This window comes from Dama dama, chromosome 19, assembly GCF_033118175.1.
Source record: "Dama dama isolate Ldn47 chromosome 19, ASM3311817v1, whole genome shotgun sequence".
Lineage (NCBI taxonomy): Eukaryota > Metazoa > Chordata > Mammalia > Artiodactyla > Cervidae > Dama > Dama dama.
In genome coordinates, this window is record NC_083699.1 from 18,119,043 (window position 1) to 18,143,641 (window position 24,599).

Consider the following 24,599-nt stretch of genomic DNA (forward strand, 5'->3'; position numbering starts at 1 on the left):
AAGTGGATTCTGGCTTTGAGTTTGTAAACACAAGCCTGTCTTGATGCAGGCCTTGTTGTGAAACCATGAGCAAACCAGTCAAGCTAACTTGAACATCTGATCTACAGAACTCTAAGATAATAGCGAATGTTTTCTAAACTGCTGAATTGGTGGAGATTTATTATGTAGCAATAGAAAATAACCACACATACTTCTGAAAACTAAACATGGTTTTGCTTTTACAAGTATTAAACTTTTAAGTCATCCAAAGGGCAGAAGATATTTGCCACATTAAGTCTAGGAAATAAGATAAAAAGAATTGTCCTCTGAAATCAAAATTATGAAATCAAGAAGGATACATCCAAGTTACCATAAAAGAGTAACTTGGGTTAGAAACTTTTGGGTATTCTGTGAATTTTAAAAATGATAAAGTCCTTTTCTCATAGGAAAAACAATACATTTGTATATGTAGCCACAAAAGTTTGTGTGGAATATAAAAATTGATATTTAAGACCCTCTCTCTAAAATGACAACAACTACAAGAACTGCATAGCACAATGGTAAAGTAGTTTCATGTATCAACCTAATGAGAAAAATTAAATCATTTAGCATAAAAAATAAAGTCCACACACATCTTTGGGGTCACAGAAGCAAAGAAGAGCAAGGCCTACATCATCATTGTCCAGAAGCAAGCGTCCCTGTAACTGGCAAACTGCCATTTTAGTTGTTTCCCACTCTCCTTTTCCTGATTTTAGACTCTAAAGTCAAATATCTGCTCATTTGTTGTCCAGTGTAGTTTATCTAAAAATTAAGTACAAGCTAGTCAAAATGCCTCACCTATCTAATATCTCCAAAAGTTATATACCTCATGTTATAACATAACTCTTTCATATTTACTTCTAAGTCTTTCTTAGCTTCATCCACAGAAATTAACAATACCCAGCTGAAACAACTCTGACTTGGTGATGGGAATGTTTCTTGTCCTGCAAGCTGAATGTCAATCTGGACAATGATTATTTCCTTAAGCCACAAGTTTGTGTGACCAGTGGGTTTTTTCCAGATGAGACTTTGTGTGTGCCTCTGTGTGTGTGTGTGTGTGTGTGTGTGTGTGTGTGTTGGCAGAGCTGGGGGGTCCTTTAATTGAACTTGCAAAAGTTTAAAGAAAATAATAATTTTAAATGTTTTGTATTAAAAAGAACATTTGATCTCTTAATTGGTGTTAAGGTTAAGTTAAATGGCACTATAGTGCATTGTTCAAAGGTAAGCTTAAAAAGCCAGGAATAAATTTGTGTTTAGAATGATCAGTATTCAAGGGGACTAATTAAAATGGTAGACTTCTTTTATAATCTTCTGTCAAAACAACATATGTTATTTCCTTTGACACTACTGGAAACCTTTCAATTTGCCACCTGCAGACCCGGAAAGCTCTTTGGAAAATTAATGACACTATATTACCTCTCTCTCCTGCTCTCACTCTCTATCTACTTATCTCTATCTTCCCTGCCCCTCTCCTCTCCCTGAGTTTCTTCTTTTTTTCCTAAGAAGTCTATAATTATGAAAAGTAAGATTTATCTTATATATCTGAGTAAATTATTTCAAGTGCCTAATCAGTCAATATCCATAACCAACTTCAGAATTTTGAGATATTTACTTTGCATTTTAATTTTTCCAAAGAATTCCAGTTGTACTATTTTGTATTATTAACACACAGCATTGTTTATACTAGTTATGTTGAAATGTGGGTGTAATATAAGGTTAGAAAATATTCCAGGATAAAATAACATTCTATCATCACCAGCTTATTGTTTCTAAGAGCAGTACACACATAATAGTATTTATTTTCCATGATTTTACATTTTGAAATGTAATAAGTCCTTTTTTCCAGATCTGTGTACTGTGAATTTCTCTTAAGTCTATCAGTGTAATTTTCTTTCTGTCTTCCACAGGATATCCTTTGAAGGGCAGACATTCTAAATATTGATGATATCTAATTTTCTTTCTTTCTTTTTTTTTTTTGTATTTTACTGTTTGTGCTTTTTGCATCCTACCACAAGAATTTTTTTGGCCTAACTCAAGGTCACAGTGCTATTCACCTATATCCTTTTTTTCAGAAATGTAATAGTTTTTCAGATTTTGTGTTTAGTAAATATGATAAATTTTTATTTAATTTTTATATATGATGTTATTTCTATATTTCCATTTTTCTTCCATGAATGTATCTTATTTTTGTAACCAGGAGTAATATAAAATAGCATCAATATTCATGTAAGTAAAAGTTTCTGTGTAAATAATTGATCATTTTCAAGTTACAAAGTTGAAAGTTTCTCAAAATGGTTGAAGACAACAAAACTTTACTAAATGTATTTAGCACCACACTCCTTTCAGAGAACAAAGTCTTGCAAATACAACAAATGAATATTCTTGATTTTAATTAAATTCATTCAACAGCAATGAATTTAAACCTTGCTGTGTGCTGTGCTTAGTCACTCAGTCATGTCTGACTCTTTGCGACCCCATGGACTGTAGCCCGCCAGGCTCCTCTGTCCATGGGGATTCTCCGGGCAAGAATACTGAAGTGGGTTGCCATGCTCCCCTTCAGGGGATCTTCCCAATCCAGGGATTGAAACCAGGTCTCTGCATTGCAGGCAGATTCTTTACTGTCTGAGCCACCAGGAAAGCCCATTAGATATAATTTACTTGGTGGATGTAAATTCACATAGATTTAAAAGAAGTGCAAAAAGTGTAGATACTACTTTGTAATGAGTTTTTTGAAAAACAGAGGGAGTTATTTTGTTGTGGATAGGGAAATAATGAAGTGTCCTATTAATAAACTTGCTTCAATTTCCTCCCAATTAAAGAGGCTTATCAGGAGCTCCCAATGGCTATTGAAGTGAAGTGAAGTGATGTCGCTCAGTCGTGTCCACTCTTTGTGATCCCATGGACCGTAGCTTCTCAGGCTCCTCAGTCCATGGGATTTTCCAGGCAAGAATACTAGAGAGGGTTGCTATTTCCTTCTCCAAGGGATCATCCCGACCCAGGGATCGATCCCGGGTCTCCCTCATTGTAGGCAGATGCTTTACTGTCTGAGCTCCCAAGGAAGTCCCAATGGCTATTACCACCATCAAAGTAATCAGTCCATATATTAACATTTCAAAGGTGAAATAGCTTGAATTTTATTGATAACATCAAGCTATATTCTTACTAAACGTCATATGGGGTAGTGAGGGCTTTCATATTATTTTGATACCAAGAATTTTGGTCCCATAATTTCCTTTTTGGAAATGGTACTGTAATCATATTCTCAAGAAAAACAAAACCAACAAGATATATATAAAGAGACATATGTGAGACAATATTTATTATGTTAATTGGCTCACACAGTCATGAAGACCAACAAGTCCCATGATCTGCTGTGTGCAAGCTGGAGAACCAGAAAAGTCAGTGGTAAAATTCAGCCTGAGTCCAAGGGCCTGAGAATTAGAGAGCTGATGGTGTTAAGTCCAGATCTGAGTCCAAAAGCTGAGAACCAGGAGCGCTGAAGCAGAGAGACAAAGAAGGCGAATTCACCCTTCTTCTGCCTTTTTGTTCTATTCTAGCCTTCAGTGGACTGGATGATATCCAACCACATTGGGGAGATCCATCTGCTTTACTCAGTTTATGGATTCAGATGCTAATATGTTCTGGAAGTACCTTACAGACACACCCAGAAGTAATGTTTTACCAGCTACTTGTGCATCCCTCAGCCCAGTCAGGTTTACCTATAAAGTTAACTATTGTGGTTATCATGGTATACAATGTCTACATCAATTTTAACACTCCTAGATCATTTCAAATATATAAAATATAGCATTTGGGATTTAAAAAAAAATGCCTTGCTTTCATTTGCTCACTGATATCCTCTCTCTTCCTCAAATTGCATTACCTTTATATATTTCAATGCTTTTCACCCTGGTATAACTATACACAGCTATTGTCTTCTGTCCTTTAGAGAGCACAAGCTCTATCACTTGGATGATAAAGCATTGTAAGTTATAGAAATAAACATTTGAAACCAAATGGTTGAATTAACTCCTACCTTGAACATTTTGAAGCTGAATTAATACAGGGAATTTCATTAAATTTTCAGATCATGGTTAACATATATGATTTAAAAAATATCTTAGGCTTGGTGTTTCAATGTTTAAAGCCTCATGTATAATGCCAGACATGAAACCTATATCTAGAAAATATCAGTTTCCTTTTTCTTAAGTGATAAATAAGGAGTGAAGGAATTATAGGTGTTTAGAGATATCAGTGTCTTAGGATCATATAGACTGATGTAAAGAAGGAAGAAAACCAACACTTAAGTTTAGTGTCAAGAATCTCAGGAATGTGTATTAGTTTAATGTCAGGAATGTAATGACTTTCATCTTGCTCCATGAGAAGTGCAGAAATGTGGGCAGAGGTAAGCATTCTGATACCAGAGTGCCCAAGAAAGTCATCTGGTTGGGGAGGATGAGAATTCTGCATGGACTTCTCAGGAAGCATGTGTCTAACTAAGACAAGAAACCATATCATCACAGCCTGTACCTGCAAGCGTGGCACCCCACGCCAGTACTCTTGTCTGGAAAATCCCATGGACGGAGGAGCCCGGTCGGCTGCAGTCCATGAGGTCGCTAAGAGTTGGATACGACTGAGCGACTTCACTTTCACTTTTTACTTTCATGCATTGGAGAAGGAAATGGCAACCCACTCCAGTGTTCTTGCCTGGAGAATCCCAGGGACGGGGGAGCCTGGTGGGCTGCCGTCTATGGGTTGCACAGAGTCGGACATGACTGAAGTGACTTAGCAGCAGCAGCATTCCTGAAAGTGAGGAGGAGTATGTTCAAAAACAAGCAGGTTCTCATGGAAGACAGGTCCAAAGTGAAGGCAGAGAAGATCTGCAAAAAGATTTTGGGTGACTAGCCTGAAGCCTGTATGAAACAACTGATTGGTTCAAGACCAAGAAAGGAGTAGGACTGGGCTGTCTGATGTCACCCTGTTTGTTTAACTCTATGCTGAGCATATCATGAGAAATGCTGGGCTGGTTGAGTTACAAGCTGGGATCAAGATAGGCAAGAGAAACATCAACAATCTCAGATATGCAGATGATACCACTCTAGTGGCAGAAAGTGAAGAGGAACGAAAGAGCCTTTTGATGAGGGTGAAGGAGGATATGAAAGAGCTGGCTTAAGATTAAATATTAAAAAAAAACCAAAAAACTAAGATTATAGCATCCAGCCCCATTTCTGCATGACAAATAGAACAGTAAAGGTGGAAGTAGTGACATATTTCCTCTTCTTGGGCTCCAAAATCACTGCAGACAGCGACTGCAGTCATGAAATCAGAAGACGATTGCTTCTTGGCAGGAAAACTATGACAAACATTGACAGTGTGTTGAAAAGCAGAGACATTACTCTGCCGACAAAGGTCCATATAGTCAAAGCTATGGTCTTTCCAGGGGTCACGAATGGTTGGGAAACCTGGACTGTAAAGAAGGTGGAACACCAAAGAATTGATGTCTTTGAACTTTGGCGCTGGAGAAGACTCCAGAAATTTCTTTTAGGAAGAAATTGGACAGCAAGGAGACCAAATAAGTCAATCTTGAGGGAAATCAACCCTGAATATTCATGGAAGGACTGATGCTAAAGCTCCAGTATTTTGGTCATCTGATGCAAACAGACAACCCATTGAAAAAGTCCTTGATGCTCAGAAAGATCAAGGGCAGGAGAAGACGGCATCAGACGATGAGATGGCTGGAGAGCATCCCTGTGAACATGAATTGGGGCAAACTCCAGAAGATGGTGAAGGATAAGGAAGCCTAGTGTGCTGTAGTCTATGGGGTCGCAGAGTCAGACATGACTTGGTGACCAAGCAACAACAAAAACCTGAAGCCAGCAGATCTAAGACTATGGAAGGTACAAAGCTGAGAAGAACTATTCCAGGCCAATAAGGAGAGAATCAAAACTCTATCAAAGGAAGAAGAGACCAGGAAATCAAGCTCCAACTGTTTTGTCTGTACATAGTGACCTTGGCAATTATGTAGATTAACACTGCTAGTGGTAAGGAACCTGCCTGTCAATGGAGGAGACTTAAGAAATGAATATTTGATCCCTGGTTCAAGAAGATCTGCGTGAGGAGGAAATGGAAACCCACTCCAGCATTATTGCCTGGAGAATCCAATGGACAGAGGAGTCTGGTAGGCTACAGTCCATGGGGTTTTAAGTGTTGGACACAACTGAAGAGACATAGCATGCATGCAAGCCATTCAATAAATAACCCTTATCTGGGAAATAAAAAAGAACAGGACTTATGTAATATTCTAAATCCTTAGAAACAGTACTGCTAATATTTAGATACAAAGTTTTGCTTTCTACAATATAATGCAAAAGTTTAGACAGTGGGCTTCTTATCATCTGCATATGTGAATAATGCAATGCATATATTAATCACTTCTTATCTATATTGTTCATTTTAAATGATATCTAGGTGATGACAGTTAATGAAAATTTTTTGTCTTAAATTAAAATATATTTAGATTAAGACATTAGGTTATTGGAGAAGGAAATGGCAACCCACTCCAGTATTCTTGCCTGGAAAATCCCATGGACAGAGGAGCCTCATAGGCTACAGTCCATGGGGTCACAAAGAGTCGGACACGACTGAGTGACTTCACTTCATTAGGATATTACTTTTAAACTAAGGTTAAGTTTTTAAAATTTAGCTCATCAAGGTATCAATGATAGTCAAAATTTGTCTGTTAAATGTCATAAAATTAAGATTTTTTATTATAGGTACAGTAATCTGAAAAACATATGAAAACTAAACTTTAATCTCAAAGGACAAATCAATTTGTAATTACTGAATTCTGAATATTGTATGAATTTTATATGCTTTTCACTATTTCCTGTATTTTAAAATATTTATTAGGATAATTCAGACTATTCTTAATGGTTTTCATTGCTGATGGCTTTATTCAAAGCTCACCCTAAACAAAATTAGACAGAAGTTTAATTGAATCAATAGATTTTTTTTTCTAAATATTTCCCAATCTATTCTCCCTCTTTTTCCTAACCCTTTCTTCTCTCTCTCTTTCCAAGAAAGGTATATTCTAATTGAGACATTGCAGGTACTAGAGCTAAAGTCCCATGCCACTCATAAAGACCATAAATAAGTAGTCACCTCCAGTATCCTGTAATGCAGCTAATACATACAAATAGCAATCATATGATTTACACTAAAAATGAGAACATAAAATTTGGCAGTTTGGGGGGTGGCATTATAGGTAGAAATAGCACACTGTTTCAGATTGCAAAATGATAATATGTCTTTCCTTTTTAAAGATTCATAGGGACAAAGTAAAACAAGAATAATGGTGCCTTCTTTGCTTGGCTGCTATGTGGACTAAGAAAGTAACATTTCCAACCACACACCATAGTGTCTGGTACATGGCAACTGTTCAATACATAAGTGTTGTCATTTAGTCACTAAGTTTTGTCTGACTCTTTTGTGACCTCATGGACTGTAGTTAACCAGGCTCCTCTATCCATGGGATTTCCCAGCCAAGAATACTGGAGTGGGTTGCCATTTCCTTCTGCAGGGGATCTTCCCAACCCAGGGATCAAACTTATATCTGCTGCATTGGCAAGAGGATTCTTTACCACTGAGCTACTTGACAAGACCTCAATATATGATTAGATAAAGATTAAAATGAACCAAACACATTTTCCTCTCTTGCCTTGCCTTTAAAAGTGATCATGTGATTTCATTTTTTGGTCATGGGGAAACGAGGGGGATATTTGGTTAAGACAGTTGGTTTTTGGTTTGTCTTAAGGTTTTCATCATTGTCACAAAAAGTGACACATCCTATCACAATAGTGTCCCAAACAGAGGTCCTCTCTTCATATGCCAAGTTCTTTTCTGAAGGAGACAATACTTCCCAGCATTTTGTTGTCCAGTCGCTAACACGTGTCGGTCTCTTTGTGACCCCATGGATGGCAGCACGCCAGGCTTCCCAGCCCTTCCCTGTCTCCCAGAGTTTGCTGAAAATCATGTCCATTGTGTTGGTGATAATATCCAGCCATTTCATCCTCTGTCACCTGCTTTTCCTCTTGCTCTCAACCTTTCCCTGCATTAGGATCTTTTCCAATGAGTCAGTCTTTTCCACTTCACATCAAGTGGCCAAAGTATTTGACCTTCAGCTTCAGCATCAGTTCTTCCAATAAATATTCAGGGTTGCTTTCCTTTAAAATTGACTGATTTGATCTCCTTGCTGTCCAAGCGACTCTCAAGAGTCTTCTCCAGCACCGTAATTGTAAAGCATCAGTTCTTCGTCACTCAGTCTTCTTTATGTAACAACTCTCATATCTGTACATCACTACTGGAAAAACCATAGCTTTGACTATACAAATCTTTGTCAGCAAAGTAATGTCTCTGCTTTTTAATATGTTGTCTAGTTTTGTCATAATTTTCCTTCCAAGGAGCAAGCATCTTTTAATTTCATGGCTATAGCCACTGTAGGCAGTGATTTTTTTTTCTCCCCCCCCCAATTATTTTTATTAGTTGGAGGCTAATTGCTTTACAATATTGTAGTGGTTTTTGCCATACATTGACATGAATCAGCCATGGATTTACATGTGTTCCCCATCCTGAACCCCCCTCCCACCTCCCTCCCCATTCCATCCCTCTGGGTCATCCCAGTGCACCAACCCCGAGCACTTGTCTCACGCATCCAACCTGGACTGGCGATCTGTTTCACACTTGATAATACACATGTTTTGATGCTGTTCTCTCAGATCATCCCACCATCGCCTTCTCCCAAAGCAATCTATAGATTCAATGCAATCCCTATCAAGCTACCAATGGTATTCTTCACAGAACTAGAACAAATAATTTCACAATTTTTATGGAAATACAAAAACCCTCAAATAGCCAAAGCAATCTTGAGAAAGAAGAATAGAACTGGAGGAATCAACCTGCCTGACTTCAGGCTCTACTACAAAGCCACAGTCATCAAGACAGTATGGTACTGGCACAAAGACAGATATATAGACCAATGGAACAGAATAGAAAGCCCAGAGATAAATCCATGTACCTATGGACACCTTATATTTGACAAAGAAGGCTAGAATATACAATGGAAAAAAGACAACCTCTTTAACAAGTGGTGCTGGGAAAACTGGTCAACCACTTGTAAAAGAATGAAACTAGAACACTTTCTAACACCATACACAAAAATAAACTCAAAATGGATTAAAGATCTAAATGTCAGACCAGAAACTTTAAAACTCCTAGAGGAGAACATAGGCAAAACACTCTCCAACATAAATCATGTCAGGATCCTCTATGACCCACCTCCCAGAATATTGGAAATAAAAGCAAAACTAAACAAATGGGACCTAATGAAACTTAAAAGCTTTTGCACTACAAAGGAAACTATAAGGTGAAAAGACAGCCTTCAGAATGGAAGAAAATAATAGCAAATGAAGCAACAGACAAAGGATTAATCTCAAAAATATACAAGCAACGCCTGAAGCTCAATTCCAGAAAAATAAGTGACCCAATCAAAAAATGGGCCAAAGATCTAAACAGACATTTCTCCAAAGAAGACATACAGATGGCTAACAAACACATGAAAAGATGCTCAACATCACTCATCAGAGAAATGCAAATCAAAACCACAATGAGGTACCATTACACACCAGTCAGAATGGCTGCTATCCAAAAGTCTACAAGCAGTAAGTGCTGGAGAGGGTGTGGAGAAAAGGGAACCCTCTTACACTGTTGGTGGGAATGCAAACTAGTACAGCCACTATGGAGAACAGTGTGGAGATTCCTTAAAATACTGGAAATAGAACTGCCATATGCCCCAGCAATCCTACTCCTGGGCATACACACCGAGGAAACCAGATCTGAAAGAGACACGTGCACCCCAATGTTCATCGCAGCACTGTTTATAATAGCCAGGACATGGAAGCAACCTAGATGCCCATCAGCAGATGAATGGAAAAGAAAGCTGTGGTACATATACACAATGGAATATTACTCAGCCATTAAAAAGAACACATTTGAATCAGTTCTAATGAGATGGATGAAACTGGAGCCCATTATACAGAGTCAAGTAAGCCAGAAAGGTAAACACCAATACAGTATACTAACGCATATATATGGAATTTAGAAAGATGGTAACAATAACCCTATATGCAAGACAGAAAAAGAGACACAGATGTATAGAATAGGCAGTGATTTTGGAGCCCAAGACAATAAAATCTGTCACTGTTTCCACTTTTTCCCCTTCTATTTGCCATGAAATATATTTCCCAGCATACACAACTGATGCCTGCAAGGGCAGTACTTAAAATTCAGGTGATCTTCCTTGGAGACATTGCTCTTAACTGGCCTGGCCCAAGTTTAGTGGCCTATGTCAGTGGTTCAACAGGAGATGATTACTTTCTTTAGTATCATAGCTTTATTCTCTCCTCTGGCAGTCTGTTTTGAGTTAGATGTTAAAAAGCCATTTTAATGGCAAATTATTTTTGGAAAAGAAACTTTTGCAAATCTAAATTTTAAAGAAGTACTTGGGAACCCAGTACTCTCTGTGAAGATAGGATTTGGACTTAATGTATGACAAAACCCACTGCAATGTTGTGAAGTAATTAGCCTCCAACTAATAAAAATAATTGAAAAAAATAAATAAAAATAAAATCTGATAGGAAGCATTGCAAGGTAGGATTCATAGAAAATGTAATATAATTACTGAAGACATATTAAACTCTCAGCTGAAACATCACTTTGTTTAAAAAGTTTGAAGATATTTAAACAGTTGCATATTTTCTTTTATTTTCTGAAGTGTGAGACATTTCTTAACCTTGCAAATAAATGTTAGCACATTTTATTGAAAACTTAAATAGAAAATGTATTAAGTTTGATGATGAGGTCATGTTAAAGTCAAGAAAAGGAAAATTGTAAAGCCCATTCTGAGAGACAGTAACAGTTTAAGCTGTATCAGTAGTAGGAAAAAGTTACTTTTAATTGAAAAGTTGCATATTAAGCTAATGAAAAGAAATTAGAGATTTTTTATGGTATACATTTCATTTAAAGAACATTGATGGAGCTGACTTTTTGCCAAGAGTAATAGTTTGTGATGACTATGCCTATTACGTGTAGATTGAAAGAATAGTCAACTGAGAACTCTTAACAGTTATTACCATTGTGCTATGTTTCTGTGTATCTGACTTGATATATTTTAAGTATGGCTAATGAGGCCAAAACAGCCAATAAACTTATTTAGAATAAAAATAAGTTTTTATCAGTTGTAGGGACTTTACTGAGGCAGTCATCATCCTGTTACATTACATTACATCATCACTCTTTGTCCTCCATCCTGAATGGTTGTTGCAATGATATACCAATTGTATATTTTTAGTGTCATCTCTATTATGGACTGAATTGTATTTACTCAAATAAAAAATTGTATTAAAAAAAATTGCCTATTATTCCGTTTCTCAAAAAAAAAAGCAACCTCAAATAACAACTTAATCATTTATCGCCTCACTTTTTATGAAGTGTTCTTTTGTACACACATGTTTATATTACCTCTAGAAGTTCTACAGGAAAAAAAGTTCTTTTCCTCTTCTAGAGAAAGAGACAGCACCATGCAGGGGAAATAAAATGATGAAAGCAGTCAGGAGAATCATATGGCTATGAAAAAAAGCTCCTTAACTCAGAGAGTGGATTTTGGAGTTAGAAAGTCTGAAAAGGAATTCTCGATATGCTATATAATGTATGTGTGACATTGAATGATCTACATACCCTTTATACTTCTTCCTCAGTTTCTTCATCTGTATGATGGATAGTCTCATAGCTCAAATCTGGATATTACATCAATTAAAATATAAAGTTCCTAGAACAGCTCCTGGCTCATGGTGAGTCCTCCATGAATGCAGAAGACAATTATGATTAGACTGTGCACCTCAGATTTCTCTTATGAAAAACTGTGAATCTAGAGGGCTTTTGGCTATGACAACATTAAGATTTTTAGTTATGTCAGATACAAATCTGCTTTAGAAATAAAATTAAACTCTTTCTCTTATCTCTATTTTAGAATAGTCCTCATTTTTTAATAGCTAAATAAACAACCAGTATACCATGGACTACAGTGCTTCTTAACCCCAGATTACACTGGAAGCCCTGGAAGATATTTTTATGTGCTAATATTTAGTTCCAGAAAAATTAAATCAGACCTAGGGATGGAGTGGGAAATTGGCCATCAATATTGAGGCTATTTTAATGAGTAACTGAGCTAATTTAGGAAGAAATGTTTCCTCTTTTTATGGCTCTACATTTTCATTTTCCCATTAAAATTTTATGAAGAGAAATAAAATATATATAAACTGTTAGCATGTTGATGATAAATTGACAGCAAATAAAAGCAAACAAATACCAGTAACAGAAACAAAAACAAAGGATATTTTTCTCACTACTCAACGAAAATACAGCTGCAGGCATCTAGAATCACCTTCAGGAATTTGGAGATAATTTTCAACTTGTTCACACTCACCACAGTTCTCTTATTTACCTTTTCTGTTCAATCGTTGATATTCTTAAATGGCACTTCTTTTAGTCACACACAGTTTTATAAGTAAATGATATTGAATGCTGGAATTAATTTTTATTCAACTTTGTATTCTTCCAAAGTTCTTAGTAAGCGTAATATTTAATTCATTCAGAAATGTATATTGCACATACAACAATTCAAAATGTCTGTTGAGTCTGAAATACACAGAAAAGATAAGCTACTAAGGCAAATTGAAAATTTCCCTGGGGAAAATACAACTCATAATATTTCAAGATGTGATGCCTATGCTTAAAATATCTAAAATCTTAAAATATCAGTTTGAACACTAAACAAAGAGGTTTCTGTGTAGCTGAAAAGAGCAAACTTATAAGTGATGGAACCAGAATGGATTCCCGGCCCAGATTATTTTCCAAAAGAGCACAGTTTCCCCTAACTTCTCACCTTTTTGTCATCTAAAATGACTTTAGCGACTCATATATATATATAAATAATATAAACAAGGAGGATATTTTTGAAGTAATGCTTTAAATACTACCTTGATTGGGCCCATGAAGCCTCAGCATTTAGTCTTCTTTAGTCTATTCTAACTTAATTCCCTTGGACTGCAAGGAGATCAAACCAGTCAACCCTAAAAGAAACAATCCTGACTATTCATTAGAAGGAGTGAGGTTGAAGCTGAAGCTCCAATACTGATGCCAAGAGCCAACTTATTAGAAAAGACTCTGAAACTATGAAGGATTGAAGGCAGAAGGTTGAGGAGATGACAAAGGAAAAGACGGGTAAATGGCATCACTGACTAAATGGACATGAGTTTGAGCAAGCTCCAGGAGATGGTGAAGGACAGGGAAGCCTAGAGTGCTACAGTCCAGGGGGTCACAAAGAGTCGAACACGACTGAGCAACTGAACAATAACTTAAGAAATGGTATAGAAGTTTTTGACATAAAAATTTTTGTTTAGAGAAAAACGGTGATTTTGCTATCTGCCTCAAAAATAGTTTGTGTAGTAGTAGTAAGTAATCAAAAGAAAAATAATCCCACCAGAAATTGCATTCACTCATTCAAAATACTTAACAAGGACTTCTCTGATGGTCTAGAGGTTAAGACTCTGCCTTTCAATGTAGGGAGGACAAGTTCAATCCCTAGTCTGGCAACTAAGATCCTACGTACTACATGGCCAAAAGGAAAAAAAAAAAAAAAATTTTAATTAAAAGACATACTTAACACAAAGTTTGGAGTATCAATGGCCTCATCCAGTCATTCTCCTCACATCAAACACAGAAAGTCTGAAGTAATGATTTCTACATAAATCTACCTATCTTGTTTAAGCTGATATGAGATATTAAGAATGATTTACTCTTTTTCTTTCTCAGTGATATCGCTGCAGCAGTTCTGGATCACAGACTTCAATTGTTAAAAACCATAAAAATAAAAAGACAAAATATCCATTTCAGTGAAGACAGGTTTTTGGAAGAGCAGTTGGCTGATAAAAAGCCCCACTCCTTGGTGTTGAGGCAAAAAGCAGCAGTTGGAGAGCAGAGAGCACCCTTTCCTGTGGAGTTTAAATTAAATTCAGATTTGTTTCAGCAGGGCCTTAATAGAGTCTCTATGCTTGGGATGTTTTGGCTAAGCTGGTGACTCCACATGCTTTTTCTATGTCAAAGCCTATTTAGTCATTTTGTACATTCAATAAAATGGTATTAGTGATAACCAACTGGTATATGTATTAAATTCGTGGTCATTCTTTGGGAACTTGTAGTAGAGGATTTCTTAATGTGTAAGCTATAAGAAAAATATAACATTAATTCTGTTACAGTAGCTTTCTGTATTTATTGCCAGCACTTAATCTTTACTATTTTTTCAGTCATAACTGCCAATCCCACTGCCTCCTATCCAACTAAATCTATATTGTCCAAAGAAGCTCCTCCTGTCAGTAATTAAAGAAAACTCTGCTTCTGGAAGAGCCCTGCCTCGCAAAGCGGGTGTAGCAGTGATGATTTACTGCCATGATTACACAGTGATATTTCACTGATGTATGCTGTGTGCTCAGCCACATTTGACTCTTTGCAGCCCCATGGACTGTAGCCTGCCAGGCTCCTCTGTCCATAGAATTCTCCAGGCAAGAATACTGGAATGGGTTGCCATTTCCTACTCCAGGGGATCTTCCTGATCCAGAGATGACCCACACATCTCTTACATCTCTTGCATTGGCAGGCAGATTCTTTACCACTAGGGCCACTTGAGAAGCCCATTACACTGGTATTTAACTTTCAGAAGATATTTCTTTTAGTCATCTTAGAGAAGGGAATAGAAGTAATAGAAGGATGAAAATTTGACAGATGAGAAATCAGATAAATTCTGTTTACCTCCCTTATTATTTTTTTTTTAATAACTCTTCGTGTGTTTCTTTTGTCTTTGAAGTGAAAGTGTTGGCTGCTCAGTCATGTCTGATTCTTTGTGACCCCATAGACTACAGCCCACCAGGCTCCTCTGTCCATGGGATTCTCCAGGCAAGAATACTGGAGTGGTTTCCATTTCCTTCTCCATTCTTTTGTCTATTTAGTATGAATTGAAAGCTGTCAGCTTTGTATAAGCATTAAAAGCAGACTAGAATAGACCTCTCAGCCAATTAATATGTTTACATTAAGAAGCTTGGCCATGTGGGGCCTTTAGGCTGAAGGCGGTTAAGGGATGAGATTCATTCCACTACCCATCTCCTCTGATATGTTTTGAGCAACCAAACACAGACCTAAAGAGTATGTAGATAAGGGTATTTAACACAGTAACATGTATATTTACTGAGTCAGTCATGAAATACTAAAGAGAGAGTTGTCCCATTTTTATTTGGAAAATATTTAGATCACAAAGGCTATTTAGTTTTGCATGCTTAATACAAGATGCACCATGTATTATACAGTAAATATAAACAATGGTCTTAGGATATGTATGTTTATGTAATCAGTTTAGTGGTCAATCATTTTGGGTGGAAATGAATGAAGGAAATTACAGTGAGTACAATAGAAGAAAATTGAAATAGGAATGAAAAAATCACTAAATCAACTGTTTACTAATTGAGAGAATGAGTATTATTAGCTGATTACTTATTGAAATTTGCTTTACAAATTATAGTGTTTCAATCTTCAGAAATAATGGGCTCCACTCTAGGAGAGGATGTCTAAAGGTATCTGAAGAAGCCTCTAGAGCAAGGAATGGCAACCCACTCCAGTATTCTTGCCTGGAGAATCCCACAGACAGAGGAGCCTGGTGGGCTACAGTCCTTGGGGTTTCAAAGGGTTGGACATGACTGAGCGACTGACACTAATGGAGGTCAGAAGTTCAAAATGGATCTTAACTAAAATCAAGGCGTCACCAAGGCTGTGCTCTTTTTGGACAGATCTGTGAGAAGATCTGTCTAGATTCCATAGAGTGTTATCTCTTTCTAAGCTAGCGATGTACAGTCCAATCTTTCTCATATGTGTCACTCCGGCACTGACTCTTCTTCTGCTTCCCTCTTCTATCTTTCAAAACCTCTGTGGTTACATTAAGCTCATTGGAATAACCAAGGACTATCTCACTATTTTAAAGTCAGTTGATTAGTGAACAACTTTAATTTCACCTGCTACCTTAATTCCCTTTTGTCATAAAATAACATATTTAGAGGTTCTGGGATTAGAATATGGACATATTTGAGAAGCCATTATTTTTCATACCACACAGCCTAAAATAGAGAGAGTTTCTCAATAGACCTCCAAACTCAAAACAGCAATCACAGTTTTTGCTCTTATTAATGAAGAAACTGAGAATTTTGAGGTATGCATACACACATACATTTATCTTAAAATGCTTTCTTCAGCTATCTCTATTAAAAGTGAATCCTTGATAAAGTTAGTCTGTATTAGTTCCCTGTGAATGCTGTAACCACTTACTACAAATGAAACAGTTTAAAACAATAGAAATTCATCCTCTTGCAGCTCTGGAAGCTTGAAGTCTGAATCCAAGGTTTTGTTAGGGCTGTGCTTCTTCTTCCTTTGTGTGCCGTGAGTGCATGCTCAGTTGTGTTCATCTGTTTTCGACCCCATGGACTGTGGCTCACAGGCTCCTCTGTCCATGGGATTCTCCAGGTGAGAATACTGGAGGGCAAGACAACCCATGCCCTCCTCCAGGGGATCTTCCTGACCCAGGGATCAAAACCGTGTCTCCTTTTTCTCCTGCATTGCAGGTGGATTCTTTACCAAATGAGCCACTTGGGAAGCTCCTTCTCTTTGGGTGTCTGTCTAATCTACCTCTGCCTTCCTTTTATGAGGATACTGGTGATGGCATTTAGAACCTTCCTGAAAAATCCTAAGTGATATTCTTATCTCAATGTCCTTAACTTAAGTATATCTGTAAAGATCCTTTCTCCAAATATGAAAGCATTTATATGCCCTAGGGAGTAGAATTTGTATGAATCTTTGGGGCCACTATTTGACTGACTTTAAGTCATATGACATAGAAGTAAATTAGGATGTATGCATAAAAATGTGAAACTAATTTTTCCATCACACACAGAAGAGATAAAGATAATTTCTGGGCCAAAATCTGGAAAAGCCCAATAACTAAAAAGAGTAAAAAATTAATAGTTAGGTATAGGACAGTGTTCCAGAGAAGGCAGTGATCCATTTTTATACTAGGCCAAATCCTAAGTGGTAGGGGGAAGGAGAGACATTCAAAACATGAACAGGCTTAGGGATCCTTAACTAAGGAATGTGCTTTTATCTTGCCCCCAAAAATATTCTGGTAGACTTTATGCCCATTCAGTTCAGTTCAGTCACTCAGGTATGTCCGACTCTTTGCAACCCCATGAAGCGCAGCACGCCAGGCATCCCTGTCCAACATCAACTCCCGGACTTTGCTCAAACTCATGTCCATCAAGTCAGTGATGCCATCTAGCCATCTCATCCTCTGTCGTCCCCTTCTCCTCCTGTCCCCAATCCCTCTCAGCATCAGGGTCTTTTCCAATGAGTCAGCTCTTCGCATGAGGTGGCCAAAGTACTGGAGTTTCAGCTTCAGCATCAGTCCTTCCAATGAACACCCAGGACTGATCGCATTCAAGATAGACTGGTTGGATCTGCTTGCTGTCCAAGGGACTCTCAAGAGTCTTCTCCAACACTACAGTTCAAAAGCATCAATTTTTCGGCGCTCAGCTTTCTTCACAGTCCAACTGTCACATCCATACATGACCACTGGAAAAACCATAGCCTTGACTAGATGGACCTTTGTTGGCAAAGTAATGTCTCTGCTTTTTAATATGCTATCTAGGTTGGTCATAACTTTCCTTCCAAGGAGTAAGCGTCTTTTAATTTCATGGCTGCAGTCACCATCCGCAGTGATTTTGGAGGCCCAAAAAATGAAGTCTGACACTGTTTCCACTGTCTCCCCATCTATTTTCCATGAGGTGATGGGACCAAATGCCATGATCTTAGTTTTCTGAATGTTAAGCTTTAAGCCTACTTTTTCACTCTCTTCTTTCACTTTCATCAAGAGGCTTTTTAGTTCTTCTTCACTCTCTGCCATAAGGGTGGTGTCTTCTGCATATCTGAGGTTATTGATATTTCTCCCAGCAATCTTGATTCCAGCTTGTGCTTCCTCCAGCCCAGCGTTTCTCATGATGTACTCTGCATAGAAGTTAAATAAGCAGGGTGACAATATACAACCTTGACATACTCCTTTTCCTATTTGGAACCAGTCTGTTGTTCCATGTCCAGTTCTAAATGTTGCTTCCTGACATACAGGTTTCTCAAGAGGCAGGTCAGGTGGTCTGGTACTCCCATTGCTTTCAGAATTTTCCACAGTCATGGTGGAGAGGCTGACAGAACGTGGTCCACTGGAGAAGGGAGTGGCAAACCACTTCATTATTCTTGCCTTGAGAACCCCATGAACAGTATGAGAAGGCAAAATGATAGAATACTGAAAGAGGAACTCCCCAGGTTGGTAGGTGCCCAATATGCTACTGGAGATCAGAGGAGAAATAACTCCAGAAAGAATGAAGGGATGGAGCTAAAGCAAATACAACACCCAGTTGTGGATGTGACTGGTGATGGAAGCAAGGTCCGATGCTGTAAAGAGCAATATTTCATAGGAACCTGGAATGTTAGGTCCATGAATCAAGGCAGATTGGAAGTGGTCAAACAGGAGATGGCAGGAGTGAATGTCAACATTCTTGGAATCACTGAACTAAAATGAACTGGAAAGGGTGAATTTAACTCAGATGACCATTATATCTACTACTGTGGGCAGGAATCCCTTAGAAGAAATGCAGTAGCCATTATGGTCAACAAAAGAGTCCGAAATGCAGTACTTGGATGCAATCTCAAAAATGACACAATGATCTCTGTTTGTTTCCAAGGGAAACCATTCAATATCACGGTAATCCAAGCCTATGCCCCAACCAGTAATGCTGAAGAAGCTGAAGTTGAACGGTTCTATGAAGACCTACAGGACCTCACACTAGCGTGTGAGATGAGTGCAACTGTGCAGTAGTTTGAGCACTCTTTGGGATTGCCTTTCTTAGGGATTGGAATGAAAATTGAGCTTTTCCAGTCCTGTGGCCACTGCTGAGCTTTCCAAACTTGCTGGCATATTGAGTGCAGCACTTTCACAGCATCATCTTTTCGGATTTGAAATAGCTCAACTGGAATTCCATCACCTCCACTAGCTTTGTTCATAGTGATGCTTTCTAAGGCCCACTTGACTTCACATTCCAGGATGTCTGGCTCTAGGTGAGCGATCACACCATCGTGATTATCTGGGTCATGAAGAGCTTTTTTGTATAGTTCTATGTATTCTTGCCACCTCTTCTTAAAATCTTCTGCTTCTGTTAGGTTCATATCATTTCTGTCCTTTATTGAACCCATCTTTGCATGGAATGTTCCCTTGGTACCTTTAATTTTCTTGAGGAGAGCTCTAGTCTTTCCCAATCTGTTGTTTTCCTCTATTTTCTTTGCACTGATCACTGAGGAAGGCTTTCTTATCTCTCCTTGCTATTCTTTGGAACTCTGCATTCAAATGGGAATATCTTTCCTTTTCTCCTTTGCTTTTCACTTCTCTTCTTTTCACAGCCATTTGTAAGGTCTCCTTAGACAACCATTTTGCCTTTTTGCATTTCTTTTCCATGGGGATGATCTTGATCCCTGTCTCCTGTACAATGTCACTAATCTCTGCCCATAGTTCATCAGGCACTCTGTCTATCAGATCCAGTCCCTTAAATCTATTTCTCACTTCCACTGTATAGTCATAAGGGATTTGGTTTAGGTCATACCTGAATGATCTAGTGGTTTTCCCTACTTTCTTCACTATAGGTCTGAATTTAGCAATAAGGAGTTCATGATCTGAGCCACAGTCAGCTCCCGGTCTTATTTTTGCTGACTGTATAGAGCTTCTCCATCTTTGGCTGCAAAGAATATAATCAATCTGATTTCGGTGTTGACCAGCTGGTGATGTCCATGTTTAGAGTCTTCTCTTGCATATGCTGTGACCAGTGCATTCTCTTGACAGAACTCTATCAGCCTTTGCCCTGCTTCATTCCATACTCCAAGGCCAAATTTGCCTGTTACTCCAGGTATTTCTTGACTTCTACTTTTGCATTCCAATCCCTTATAATGAAAAGGACATCTTTTTGGGTGTTAGTTCTAAAAGGTCTTGTAGGTCTTCATAGAACCGTTCAACTTCAGCTTCTTCAGCATTACTGGTTGGGGCATAGGCTTGGATTACCGTGATATTGAATGGTTTCCCTTGGAAACAAACAGAGATCATTGTGTCATTTTTGAGATTGCATCCAAGTACTGCATTTCGGACTCTTTTGTTGACCATAATGGCTACTGCATTTCTTCTAAGGGATTCCTGCCCACAGTAGTAGATATAATGGTCATCTGAGTTAAATTCACCCTTTCCAGTTCATTTTAGTTCAGTGATTCCAAGAATGTTGACATTCACTCCTGCCATCTCCTGTTTGACCACTTCCAATCTGCCTTGATTCATGGACCTAACATTCCAGGTTCCTATGAAATATTGCTCTTTACAGCATCGGACCTTGCTTCCATCACCAGTCACATCCACAACTGGGTGTTGTATTTGCTTTAGCTCCATCCCTTCATTCTTTCTGGAGTTATTTCTCCTCTGATCTCCAGTAGCATATTGGGCACCTACCAACCTGGGGAGTTCCTCTTTCAGTATTCTATCATTTTGCCTTCTCATACTGTTCATGGGGTTCTCAAGGCAAGAATAATGAAGTGGTTTGCCACTCCCTTCTCCAGTGGACCACGTTCTGTCAGACCTCTCCACCATGACCCACCCATCTTGGGTGGCCCCACGCGGCATGGCTTAGTTTCATTGAGTTAGACAAGGCTGTGGTCCTGTGGTCAGATTGGCGAGCTGTATGTTGTTATGGTTTCAGTGTGTCTGCCCTCTGATGCCCTCTCACAACACCTACCGTCTTACTTGGCTTCTCTTACCTCGGAAGTGGGGAATCTCTTTATGACTGCTCCAGCAAAGCACAGCTGCTGTTCCTTACCTTGGACGAGTGGTATCTCCTCATGGCCGCCCCTCCTGACCTTGAACGTGACCACGCAGAAGCACACTGGCATTATGATTCTCTATTTCCTAGATGATTTTGGAAACATACATAATCCTTTCTGGTCTTTGGTCATCAGGAACTTTTGTGAGGCCTTCATTTCTAGTACTTCTGTTAACATTTTTCCTTTTCTGTTTCCATATCTACTTGACTTCCTCTGCATCATTCTCTTTCCAAACAGAATGCCTCTCCAGATTGACTAGCTCATAGGTAGTCAAATTTTTGCTTTTCTCAGGAGCATAGGAACTATTCAGATGTACAATTATATGCCATTCAAGAAGTCCAAAATTCTTGTGTTTCTGTTTTCCAGCTCGTATATCTGGTTGTCTTGTTATCTCACTGAATTTCTATATGATTTGGCATCTCAGGCATCTGCCCATTAGAGAACTTTAAACATCTAGCCTGATGCCAGAGCAATTGAAAAACAGATGCCTGAGATGTCTTGTCTTGCTTATTGTTGCACTTAACCAAAGAATATCAAACAATTTGCTTCTATCTCTGTCAATCTATAAATTCTTTGAGATATATATATAATATTTGTATGATTGGCAGAGTGCCTGGTGTGGAATAGCACAAAAGCATGTTAATTTGGGTTCAGTATTGCTCAAATTAAACTATTATAATTTAAATGTATATATATATATAATGACCCACAGAGGAGGAAGAGAAAAAATTTTGTCTCTAAAACTAAAGTGTTCTGTAAGGTAACACTTATCTTCTAAACTTTCCCTTAAGAGATGGCTAGGAAATTAGTTTAATAAGTGGCATTAGATTTGTGTTTTTTCTTAAGTACAGTAATCCAAGTGACTGAAATTTGCCATTGAATTTATAAGATGGTAAAGCCTATATTCTGAACCAGAAAACTTTCATAACTAATGTTACAAATACTTACATACTGAGAGATTTCTGAGTAAATTTTCAGTTGTTTTTCCCCCAAGTGGTTGATCAGACTGTGTTTTGGCAATTGTAACATGCCAGTGAACCCTGGCACTTAAGTTAATAAGGTATAAATGAAGACATAGCTTGTTCTCTGAATGGTTGTAACAGCCTGCTGGGTTTCATCAATCATGAAGGAACTCAAGCTGGGACTAAACAACAAAGAAAAGTACCAAAAAAAAAAAAAAAAGAAATGACAGGGAAGGGAAGAATGTTAGTGCTTTTAAATAGATAGGGATTATATTTATGAAACTATAGTGTCAGAAAATATCACAAGAATGTTTAAAAGACACAATGATGTAATTATTCTTGTATAAGGATAGTAATACATATTTTGAAAGATTCAATTTCTAACCTACTGTTATCTGAATGAAGTAAAAATTAAATTGAACAACTTTATAAAATTAAATTTAAGATAACAATTCAATTTAAATCCAAATGATTTTATTCTTGGATGATTTCAAGATAGTTTTAGTAGCGTTAGTAGTTTGGATGGTATTAGCAGTATTAGTAGTTTGGTATAATGTTCGGGAAATTTCTCTCTTACTGACTATTGCAAACACATAGCAATGGCTTATTAAGAGTTAAAAACAAATCATAAGTGAAGAGCTGAATTTAAAAACAAGAATATCTTTGATTTAAAATGCAAAGTATTAGGATTAGACAGAAGTATTAGACAGAAAGTTTAGTATAGCTTTTGAAAGGGAAAAGATACATGAACCCCAGTATTCACTGTAGCACCACTTACAACAGCCAGGACATGTAACCAAATATTCCAGTATATACTTATACTTTCCATATATTTTCCATATATTTCCATAAATATATTTATATATTCCAGTATATATTATACATATATATAATCAGCCATGAATAACAATGCCATTTGCAACAACATGGATGAATCTAGAGATTGCCATACTGAGTAAACTCAGACATAGAAGGACAATTATCATATGATATAACTTAAATGTGGGATCTAACAGAAGTAGAATCATGGATGTAGAAAACAAACACATAGAAAACAAGCTTGATGATTAACTGCAATCAGGGGAAGAGGGATAAATTGGGAGATTGGAATTGACATATATACATTATGATATGTAAAACTAATAACTAAAAATAATGTGCTATATAGCACAAGGTTGCTCTTGGTGAGTAGATTAGTCTTGTCCACCTCTTTGTGACACCATGGATGATAGCACACCAGGCTCCCCTGTACTTCACTATCTCCTGGAGCTTGTTAAAATTCATTTTCATTGACTTGGTGATGCTATCTAACTATCTCATCCTCTGCAACCTTCTTCTGCTATTGCCTTCAATCTTTCCCAGAATCAGGGTCTTTTCCAGTGAGTTGACTCTTCACATTAGGTGGAAAAGTATCGAAGCTTCACCTTTAGCATCAGTCCTTCCAATGAATATTCAGGACTGATTTCCTTTAGGATTCATTGGTTTGATCTCCTTGCAGTTCAAGTGACTCTCAAGTATCTTCTCCAGCACCACAATTTGAAAGCATTAATTCTTCAGCACTCAGCCTTCTTTATGGTCCATCTCTCACATATATACATGACTACTGGAAAAACCATAGCTTTAACTATATAGACTTTTGTCAGCAAAGTGATGTCTCTGCTTTTTAATATGCTGTCTAGGCTGCACGGCGCTAGAGTGGGGAGCAGCCAAGAGGAGATATCCCATGCCCAAGATCAGGAGCAGTGGCTGTGAGGAGACACCCCATGTCCAAGGTCAGAGAAACCCCAGTAAGACGGTAGGTGCTGAGAGAGGGCATTAGAGGTCAGACAGACTGAAACCACAATGACAGAAAACTAACTAATCTGATCACATGGACCACAGCCTTGTCTAACTCAATGAAACCATGAGCCATGCTGTGTAGGGCTACCCAAGATGGACAGGTCATGGTGGAGAAGTCTGACAGAATGTGGTTCACTAGAGAAGGAAATGGCAAACCACTTCAGTATTCTTGCCTTGAGAACCCCATGAACAGTATGAAAAGGCAAAGTGATAGGATACTGAAAGAGGAACTCCCCAGGTTGGTAGGTGCCCAATATGCTACTGGAGATCAGTGAAGAAATAACTCCAGAAAGAATGAAGAGATAGAAACAAAGCAAAAAAACAAACACCCACTTGTGGATGTGACTGGTGATAGAAGCAAGGTCTGATGTTGTAAAGAGCAATATTTCATAGGAACCTAGAATGTTTGGTCCTTGAATCAAGGCAAACTGGAAGTGCTCAAAAAGGAGATGGCAAGAGTGAACGTCAACATTTTAGGAATCAGTGAACTAAAAGGGACTGGAATGGGTGAGATTAAATCAGATGGCCATTATATCTACTGCTGTGGGCAAGAATCCCTTAGAAGAAATGGAGTAGCCATCATAGTCAACAAAAGAGTCCGAAATGCAGTACTTGGATGCAGTCTCAAAAATTACAGAATGATCTCTGCTTGTTTCCAAGGCAAACCATTCACTA